Source organism: Cibotium barometz, chromosome 35, assembly GCF_041138505.1.
Source record: "Cibotium barometz isolate CiBa-2024 chromosome 35, ASM4113850v1, whole genome shotgun sequence".
Taxonomy (NCBI): domain Eukaryota; kingdom Viridiplantae; phylum Streptophyta; class Polypodiopsida; order Cyatheales; family Cibotiaceae; genus Cibotium; species Cibotium barometz.
In genome coordinates this window covers 4,689,932-4,701,514 of record NC_141080.1, presented here as the reverse complement: position 1 = coordinate 4,701,514, position 11,583 = coordinate 4,689,932, and positions in this window count along the sequence as shown.

Sequence of the window (11,583 nt, the reverse complement as noted above, 5' to 3'; positions counted from 1 at the left end):
TCTTTACTTGTAATTCACCATAACGTAAGAGGCGGCGCCAAAGGATGAAAAAGTCATCATGTTGCGGTGAATCAATTCACCATAACGCGAGCGAAGGTCCCATAGGAAGCACAATATTCCTCCTCGCATTATGGTGAATCGATTCACCATAACGCGAGAAGAGGTCCTTGACTAAGCTGCAATTTTATTTGCGTCAGGGAAAATAGATTCACTACAACGCGAGGAGGAATACCTGGATTCCTCTGGCATCTCCTCTCGCGTTATGTTGAATCCATTCACACCACACAGAGATTTGTTGTTTAAGACCGACTGTCTCTTGATTCATTGCTTGAACTAATATTTTCCATGTCTTATCTACACCCTTGAATTCAGCCATGGCGCAAGTTCAAGTCGAGTTTGATGTGGACGAAGAGATTAAAGAAACACCTGCAACTCTGTTGTATGACTTCCTCTACAAATGTCGACGTCATGATTTGCACCCTGCAATTTCGTTGATGTTCAATTGCGATTTTTCTCTGGAGGATACATTTTCTAGCCATCATGGATACTTTGAAGAGGCAAATCAAGAGTTTGACGAGCTCACAAATGAAGAACCAATGATGATTGATGGGAAAAATCATATTCATTTTAATCTCAAGGTGTCGCCGGAGAAGAAGCAGAGGTTAAATAGCGATTGGCACAAGGTACCATGTGATAAGAAGAGAGCTTTGCTATGCCCTTTTCACAAAAGAAAATGCCGCTTGATGGAATACTCTTATGCCTTCTTATGCTTCTTGCACATGAACGTGCAATTAATAGATGAAGAATGTACAGAGCCGCATGCAACAAATGAAAGTGAAGACACTATTTCTCGTCAGGCTAGTCCCACCGTTGAGGATGTTGCTGAAGAGGAGGACACTCCTCATGTGATTGAGGAGTTCAATGTTGAAGAAGAGAGGAAGCTCAGTTCGGCGGTTGATATTGAGGCAGTGAGAGAACAAAACACTGATATAGGTCAGCCTGTGATTGAATCAGATGACTCCTCCCCCATTCCAATGCCATTACTCCCCTCCTACCAAGTAGGAGATTCAGAGTATATATTGCTGACAGACATACAACATGTATTTAACTTAAGGGAGGACCATTGCATAGCTTTCATAGCCCAAAATCTGGAGGTCGATGATAATTTTGTAGATGATGATGGGATAGATAAGTACTTACTAGTGGATAGCCATGTGAAAGACACTGAGTTCCTATCTGCTCTGTAGCAACACTAAAGATGATCTATGCTGATGCCCTTAAATATGAAGGAAAAGATGCCACAGAGGAAGAGCTACAAGAAGCGAGGGAAAGACTGAATATTACCAACATGGGAGCGTTTAGGGATGTGCCAAGTAAGTCAGCGGAAACCGTTCCTAGTTCGAACACTAATTTATGGCAAGACGCCTTGCTTGAAAGCAGATGAGAACCAAGAGGTTAGTTTTTTTTGTTGTGTTTTCGTACTTTTGTTGCGGATTTGGCTTTATCAACTTTGTCTTGAAATGTTTGGTGATGTTGTTTCTGGCTAATGCTCCTTTATTTTTTCAGTTGGAAATATATGAAGACACATTCCTCAAACGTGCTTCAGGCAAGCGTATGGCGGGATTGGGCCACGATTCGACACTAGGAACATATATACATCGCCTAAAATTCCCTCAAATTGTGATATTTCACGCTAGCTTCTCCAAGGACAATGCAAGTTTTCCTTTGATGGTGATAAAGACTCTATCCAGGTATTTAGGTGGCTATCACTTAAGGCTGAATGCAAACAAGGCAATACTTCTGGAGCAGCAAGCAGCTGTTCGAATTTTTTGAGAGGGACATGGAGTATATTCGTTGAGTTGTAAATATTATTTAACATATGCTGCTTACGGGGGGTTGGCATGTGGAATCACAGATCCTAATCTGTTGAGTGATTGCGTGAAGAAGCATCTTCTTAGAACAGCAAGGCCAAAGGTCCCTGTTGTGCCATTGATAGAGGATGAAGAAGATGATGCAGAAACTTCATCAAAAAAGGCTCGGCTGGGGGAAGTCTCTGCTCCAGATTAACAGATTTAGATTGTTCCAGTTGCTAAGAAGTTTCTTCATATTTCTCAATACTCTTCTTGCTTACCATTAAAAACTATGAAATGTATATATATTGAAAACATTTATATGGGACATAGATGAAAGCTCTTGTTCTTTTAAAATCTTTCACAGTTACATCATTGTTTTATAACATGTATTTCAATGATCAATTTTCTTCCACACTCTGCCTTGTCTTTGTCGTTGTCTTAGCCATTCAGCATGATTCTGCTTTCCCTGTGAGGAGACATATATTGATCGTCTCCGTTCAGCCTGCATCTTTCTTATTGCACATGACACAGCTGATTCAGACTGTTTGATCTTCACACGAGCCCTCACTTGAATCCGCCTATACGACCACTGACATAGTTGCTTCATGGGATTACTTTTCTTCATTCCTCCTCCATGTTGAGTGGCCCTTTGATAGGCACAACGTGCTTGCCAATGAGATCTTTCCATGCCTTGGGTAGACCAAATCCCAAGGCTTCCAAACTCTTCTGCAAAAAAGGTTCCATGTGCATGCAAAATGTGCTACAAATGCTCAACAACAACAAGACATTTAGTATCGTACAATATTTTTTGAACAACAAAAAAAACTCAAAGCTGTAGGTTTTCAAGTAATAACCATGTATTGTGTCAAGTTTGTCGCACCCCATGCCTTTTCATAGCTAGTGTAGAACTCTGTCACAACTGCCTCAAATTTCTCAACATCCCCATCTTCAAACCTTGCTTTTTGCAACAAAGGTGCTAGGCGATCAAGTGCCAACCACGCTTTGGCCTTTGCCACCCTTGCTTGTCTTGAAGAGCCTCGATCAGGTACAGCTGCATGAAGCGTCCTCCACACCTCAAAAGCTGTACCCAGATGACCTCTCTGGGTATGATTAGATAAGAACTTTCTGGCTTTTGCACCTCCAAAACATGGTTTGCTAGGAACATTTTCGGTCTTCCCTGATCTTCTCAAGTCCTCAATCTTCACTTGACCACAATGTAAACCTGCATCTGAAAGCACTTGCTCTATTTTTTTAATAGTTCTTTCACTCTCTAATGCTGGTTTCATATTCCATGAAAATTCGATGTACATGTAGACTAGTTTCTCAATTATTCTAACCAGTGCATGCAAAACACAAATATGAACTCTGATCAAAGGGATAGGAAGAATTGGATCCCAATTAGGATCCACTCCTGGAGCATCACGATTTGGGGCTTCACGCCTATTACTGATTGCATTTAGGCATTTCCATTCTCTCTCTTTTCCTCCTTTGGAGACACCTCGTTCGGTCATGCAATACAGGCAAGGATACTTGGCCATTGCTCCTTGGGAAATACCAAATATGCATTTCAAGGTTTTAAGATCTGCAGCCAGGTGCCATTCAACCTCATATTCACCATATCCTTCTACATAAAGCTTTTCGCCGTTCATCTGCTGCTGGATAGTGGAAGGAAGCTCAGTCTGGTTGAAGTACCACTTTAGAATTTCATGGGTCTCTGTTGGAACCTGTTAACAACAACAGTTAAATTGTCTACAACATCATAACAAGAGGATAGCAACATAATATTCTTTTTTTAAAAATGGATAGCACGTCACCTCAAATGTAGCCAGCCACCAAATCTCATTTTCGGATTGTACACTAAAGTGCTTCTCATCAGCATTACTGATACTTGCATCCAAAGCTCTATTCATTAAAGTGACGCTAACCCTTTCCAGCTTCTGTCCTTTGATTACCTCACTCTCATCAAGTTTTAAAACAAATTTTAGCCTCCCATTGCACTCATGTACACTGATGTCATAAAATTTCACCATAGCCATTTGTAATTTCCGAACATCCATAATGAAATTGTTGAACTCTGTAAGCTCTATGATTTTCTGTTCCCCGCTCTTTTTAGTCACTGTCAATGTACTAGACACGTGACAAGGCTCTCCAACAAGTTCGACCATTCCCAAGTTGAGAATATTTCGAGCTTTGTTCACGTGAAATGGTTTTGGAATGGGAATTACTGTTTTTTTTCCAAGCTTACAATTGAAACCCTCTTTAACTTTATTAAACAACATCTTGTAAGACTTTGTGCTTATACCAGCCATGTCACATATACCTTGTGCATCTGCAGGAGTGAATGCTTCAGTCACCTCCTGCAAGGATTGCTTTGCTATGTCTGATCGAAGTCTTGCAAACTTAGGATGTTGTATTGCTGACTCCACGATGTCTTTTGTCAGAACTTTGCCAAATATATCAGAACCTTGCTCTTTTGGACCCACAACATCTGTGACCATCCTGAAGCAACAACGATAGCTATTTCAGTCTATCATTCATCTAACTATACCACCCCCACACCCAATCCCCCATCTCCAAAAAAGGAACTAAATATGAAAATGAAAAGTGAGTGCTCAAAGAAATTTAAAAGTGAGTGCTCAAAGATGAAAATAAAAAGTGAGTGCTCAAAGAAATTTAAGCTCAAAGAAATTATAGATCCCAATACCTGCAAGCTTTTACACGACGCTTCCATTGGCCACCTCCAACATTGAGTTCTTCCAATGGTTTGATCTGTCTCTTGCGTAATCGAGCACCCAATGGAGTGTCTTTCAAATATTGCAATTTTTTGTTGAACTTTTCAAGTTGTTTTCGAAGGTGTGCATTCTCACTCTCCAATGTGAAATTGTTGATTTCTCGAACTGCCAAAATTTCATTCTTCTCTTTAATAGTGTCCTGCATCTTACAAATAATCTGCTGCAAATGATCAAACTCTTTTTGTAACCCAGCACAAACTTTTGCTTTGTCCTCGTTTGAAGCTTGCAAAGCTGTTGTGATCGATGCCAAGTAAAAATTCGCACCTTCAAGCATTTTTATTCTGGCATCTCTATCACTCAAATGTCTTTCAAAGATACTTTGACATTGGCCAAACAGTCTTTTGCAATATCCAAGCAATCCATTTTCACCCTCACACACAAACTTGAAGAAACTTGTCAACCCAAAGAATGATGGAGATTGAGAGGAGGTTGGATCTGGTGGGTAAATACTACCATCCAACCATAGGTCCATATTTTTCTTTCCTTCATTTCGAAGCTCAGTAATGTGGGCTTCGCATGCTGGCCTAGACCAATTTCTCTTACAGCAGGGAGCATAATCGGCTTCTACTTGGAAGTGGATGTCCACCTTTTTCTTGTTTTGCTTCACAGGTTCTATTGCATTGTTCTGTGCTTGAACAACACCAAAAAGCATCATGAACTCACACTTTAACCAAAAGAAACCAAAGATATTACACTTATCTCCCGTGAAGAAGATTGCTTCATTAAAACCAAAAGACAACATCACTAAATAATACCTCCTTGTCCATCAAACAAACTTGTTGGTATCTTGGATGAACCAAAATGTACAGAGTACTTGTACGCACAACCCTCACTTGAAAAAGGTAAGAAATGGGATTGTTATTCATGCACAAGCACGTATGGTGCATGAAGAACAAATACTTTTCCATCCTTTTTCAAAACTTGCCGCCTTGAGAAGAAGAGAAAATAAAAAACCTCCCGCTCAAAACAATTCGGATTTCGAGTGGTTGTGGTTGTGGAGTCGGGAAGATAATGAGGGAGACAATGCAAGATGATGGGTTGCAGGGACGAAGTTCGGTTCAAGTTTGGTAAGCAAAGTTGGCTTCGTTACATTCAAAAGTGTAATGAAGAAAGAGAGTGGTGTCTTTTTTCAATAAAATAAGGCACCATAGTGGGAATAAAAAACTATACTTAAGAGGCATTGTTTTGAATTAAAAAACACCCTACATGTCAGTTAATGGAATAAAGAACTCAAAAATGACGCACGTACCCTCCAATATTATATGTGGGTTTATTGGCTTGCTTTGTCCACATCACCATCCCAAGGGATCTCTTACAAGGCCCCTTTTTGAGCCCAAATTTTCCCTAATGATACATGCTTGGGTATGAATTATTGTAGGCTCTCTCTTGCACTAGTTTTTCCTCTCATACCATCTCTTATGAGCGAGATTCAAGCTATAGAAATCCTTCTTTTTGTCTCTTGTTAGTGAGATTTAAAGTGTAAGAATCATTCTTCAAGCTCTTCCTCCACACCCCATAGCTGTGGAGCTCTTTAGTGCACTCTAGTGTAACAATAACGAAGTGAAGATTTGAAGGAACGGGCTACAATGTCGAGAAGGGGGTATGTTAACCACTCCTATTGACATGGTCTCCTCTATCTTAGTGCTTTGGATATTACCTTTTCTAGTAGGAGCTTATCTTTTCTAAATGACATTGGATCGTCCTTACTCTGTAGTGTTTACTGCCAAATAGGGGAGGTCTATAACTTCATGTATATATATTTTTAGGCTAGAAAGTGAGTGACATGGATTATTTTTAATTCATGGCTAGTCAAGTGTGAAGACTAGCCACTTGTATACATATAAGATAATTTAATACACAATGATTCATTGCACTTGTAATAGAATACTTGTGAGCAATCTCCCTTTTCCTCTCAACTCTCTTGCTTGTGTTTTCTTTATCCTTATATGTTTGATGGATGCAGTCTTGGATGGGAGTGATAGCAGGCTCTCTCTTTTTTCACCTCTTGATCCTTATGTTGCTTGATGGATGTATGCGTGGATGAGAGTGGTAATAGGTTCTGTCTTTTTTGAGCCTCTCCTCTCTTACCACCTCTTGTGAAATTGAACCATAGTGAAGGAATCCTTCTTGTCTCCATCAAGGTAGACCAAGCTCTTCCTCCATACCCCATAGCCATGGAGCTCTCCAATGTGACAATGAAGTGAAGATTTGGATGAATGGGTTAGTGCACCCACATCAGGAAGTTGCATTAGTGGATCTTTGGAAAAGCCCCCAATGACAGGTCATTTTTCAACAAATAAGCCTAGTATGCACTTGAATTGAACACATATGGTGCCACTAATTGGGGACTAGCCTCAGGTCTTAGCCTCAAATAGCCTCCAATCCAATCTATTTCAAGCTATGCCCAGTGTATATTAGGAGGTCACACTCCGAAATACATATGGTATTGGAGCCTCGGATGTGTTGTTTGTTTTCAAGATTTATAATGGCTTCTCTCTTAGGCTACTAGGTCAAATAGTTACAAGATCAAGGAAAAGTAGCTTGGCCACTAACGGTCCTATTCTTGGCTATGGTTATATAGGCTACAAGTTGGAGGCTTGATTACATAGGCCCAATATACTTAATGATGCTATATTTATAATTGTATGGGTTGTCGGAGGTCGAAAGGCTATGTATTACATAGCCATTTACATAGAGAAGAGGCTTTGGCATTGACGATGTGACCGGACAATGTGGTCCCATGTGAGTATTAAAACCATGTACACCAGATCATTTCTCTTTGTGGTCCCATGTGAGTATGTTGACACCCTGCACACACACGAGATCATTGCTCTTGGACAATGATCGACCATTTTTTATTTTTTCCATGGAAATCAATCGTCCATTACAATGGTATTAGTGAAACTAACAAAGCACTAGCTCTTCACCAACAAATAGAGTGGGGGCTAGAGTGTTAGAAATAGTTGATCTCTATGTTCCTCCTCTACCTCTTGAAACGAGGTTGTGGTGACACATGGTCTTTTCCATGATCACCCTTACACAACCCTCATGCAAGTATGCAAATTTGGACTTAAGTTCTCGTAGCACTTTATTTTTCCCTAGCTACACGTATCCTTGATGGTTGATTCTTTTCCCTAGCTACATGTATCCTTGATGGTTCATTCTTTTCCCTAGCTACACGTATCCTTGATGGTTCATTCTCTTACAAGCATGTGGATTTGGGTGGAGATTGGAGCTAAATTTTGGGACTATTTCTTGTGGGCTCATTGGCATGAAATTGCTTGTGAGAGCTAAATTTTGGGACACAAAATCTTCAGCATATATGGTTTCTCTTCTTACTTTGGAAACTACCTTCTTTCATTGGATAATCTTGATAGAGATGGTTCACCCCACAATCTCCATGAAGTTTTATTTTACTTGTTGCACTTTGTTCGAGCATTTAGCAACCCTATGATTCCCATCAAAACACTCCCTTAGTGCATGTTGTTTTGCTACGTACACTAGGTAGAAACCTTCTCTTTCATCTTACATTCGGTACAAGGTGTTAGATGTTACTTTCTTTCCCATGACCATAATAGTTGCCACCACCTAATTCTCTTGCCACCACAATGGCTACTAGTGTTGCCTTGGGTTGTTGAGAAAAAGTTGGTGGAGGAACTAGCGCTCTTTTGGGATTGGAGAAGATTTATTTTCTCTTGACAATGGGACCTTAGATAAGATTTATTTTCTCTTGACAAGGGACCTTGGAATTAGACTTGGGGGTATTGCAACCCTTAGGATGGAGGTACCTACTTCCTAGCTCCATAGATGCAATTTTGGGTACATAGCTTTGATAATAATATATGCTACATCTTAAGTGGGAACAAGCAATTCTACAAATAATGTATCAAATATCATCATGTTGTGGTTATAATTTAGAAGGGTTGGAACCACAAAGCGTGAATTATCCTTGTATGATGGTCACCATCTTTGCCTTTACATATCATGGCTTCATCTTTTACCATCAACTTATTCACACATCATGGTCAACCACATCTTTTACAATCTTGGCCATTATATCTTGTGGCTCCATCTTTTAGAAGAATTGGAACCATGTACCTTGAAGTATACTTATATCATGGTCACCACCTCCTTTACCACCTTAACCATTACATCTCGTGGATCCATCTTTTACTAATGAATGTGCTTCTAGTTGCTTGACCTTGCTATTAATGAATATGATTCATTATATGTATCATATTCATCATCATCTATCTAATATAGGTATGCTTCTAGCTACTTGACCTCAAGTTGATGAACAGGTATCATCATCTATTGAAGTCAAGAGCTTACCATAGCCTTGCTAAATCATGTGTCATTATCTTTTCCTTCAAACACAAATACAACTTCTCGATGTGGGTGCCCTGGCTTGTCTGGTTGCATCCTCACTCCAATGTCACATAGGAGTGGCATAAATGAAGAGCTCTCTATGCCTAGATGGAGGCAAAATGAAATTCATCTTCGTTGTGGTTCTCTCTACAAAAGGCGAAGGAAGGAGAGGAAGGTAATGCAATAGGGAAACCTAGAAACAAACTTATATGGCATGCATCCATCAAGTAAGATTCAATAACATATATGCAAGCAAGAAAGAGGGGAGAAAAGATCTCATAAGTATTCTATTGCAAGGTAATGATTGTTGAGATATCGAGCTCAACTAGTGCTATGACGGACATTGATGACCCACCTAGGTGACAGCTTCCACACTTATGTCACTGGCATGGTTGGTGTGATTATGGTTGATATGCCGCTAGTGGATGACAGGCTATGTGGCAGCCAATTTGGAGTACTAGAGTTATGGCATAGTTATAACGCCAGCTCATATAGTCGGGTTCACACTATAAACCGACTAATTTGTATGGTGTTATAGGAGAGTACTTTCCCTTTATGTATGTACTCTTATCTTTTAGTTATATGGTTGTAGAGAAGAGAAGAAGAAGAAGAAAAATTCAGCCATCCATCTCTCTTGTGTCTTGCACTCTCTTGTGTGTGTGTGTTTGCTTGCAAGGAACTCAAGCTCTCTCTCTCTCCCCCACATTATCTTTGTGGTATCAGAGCTCCAATTTATGTGAGAGCTATTGAGGAGTTGTCTTCGCAGGCTTGGAGGTGCCTGTGTGGTACATAGTAATTTATACTTTGGTTTTTTTGCTAGAATTGTGTTTTGGGCATGTCTCGGTCTTCGTTCTGTCACTGCAAGGTATTTTTGACAGTTTCGGGAAGTTTTGGTTGAGAATTGTCTCTAGTCGAAAATAGTGCAGCAGTGCATTTTGGGAGTGCAGACAGTGTTTGCACATGTATTGTTAATATCGGGTGTATATAGATGTACTTTGGTGAGATCTGGTGACCTATAGGATGTGCTAAAGTACCATTGCAATAATCACAAAAGATACTGATGTGTTATAGGTTGCATACAGAAACTGTCTGTTGTAGTTTTTTGATTATTGCAGGAAAACATGTCTGGTGATGGAATCAATCAGATGAGAAGTTGGACAAGAACAAATTCCATGCTTGAAAGTTTAGAATTACAAAGGATTTTGGGACTATGTCGAAAGAGACAATGAGGAGCCTCTTGAGTTGTCTGAAGAGAATGCCACTTCAGCAAACATAAAGGTATTCAAGGATTGGAACCAGGGTGCAAGGAAAGTTATGCATAAGCTATCCACTAGTGTGTCAGAGACGATGATAGGACACCTAGAGGATGCCAACACTCCAGTAGTTGCGTGGCAGAATCTGGTGCAGATGTTCCAGACCAACACAAAAGCAAGAAAATTGTAGCTAAAGCAAGAGCTGCATACTGTGGAAAGAAAAGCATGTCAATCAATGAGTATTCTTTAAAGATCAAGGGCATTATTGAATCCCTTGGGTCTATTGATATATCGCTGGAAGATGATGACTTGGTAAGTGTCTGTTTGAATGGGCTTAGCAAAGAGTACAAGCCATTCAAGACCTCCATTGCAGTCAAGGAGAATATTCCCAACTTTCAGGACTTGGTGTGTATGCTAATCATAGAAGAAAAGGCTTTAGGTGAGGACTCTTCTTCACAAAGCAAGAACACATTAGAACATGCCTTCTAGTCCAATTTAGGTAGAGGTAGAGGTCGTGGTTGAGGCCAAGGTGGTGGCCGACAAGGAAATTAGAATTCTGGACAACACTCTAATGATTTACAGTAGCCAATTATACACAGGTGAAAGAGGTCAGTCTAGAGGCACGGGGAGCTAAAGAGGCCAAGGTGGTTGGCAAAGAAATCAGAATACAAATAGCATAGAGTTATTATTGTGGCAAACCAGGGCACATGGCAAAGGATTGCTATAAAAAGTAGAATGACATTAAAAGTGAAAAGTTGTGGCAAGGCAGCTATGCATCATCTAGTAAATAGGGAGGTGATGACAGAAGTGAGCAACTGTTTGTGATGTAGCACATGCTCATTTCCATAATAGGAGATGTGTCAAGATCTCAAGATACATGGTGTATGGATCCTGGCAGCTCTAACCATATGACCAGTCATGCTGAGTGGTTTAGAGACATGTAGAAAATGGAAAAACCAAGTTATGTAGAAATAGGTGATGATACTGCGTATCCCATTGCGCATGTTGGCAAAGAGATGGCTGTTGGAATTAGGGTTACAGGAAAGCACACAAATCTTGGAGAAGAAGAAGCAAGAATGCACACAACACAAAGTGTATTAGATTGTGTCAATGTACAAAAGATAAGTTAGCCCTAGAATGATGGGCGTATATACAAGCCAGGGAAAAAAACCTCCTAAAGAGGGAAAAAGTGCCCCGGCGGTCCTAAGTGTGTTCACACACATCACTGCCTATATATATGGCAACAAATCCCCCCTCGGAGTGATGGTGTGAACGAGAGCTGGCACTCATGTATAGGGGAGTGCCATGCCCGAAGTA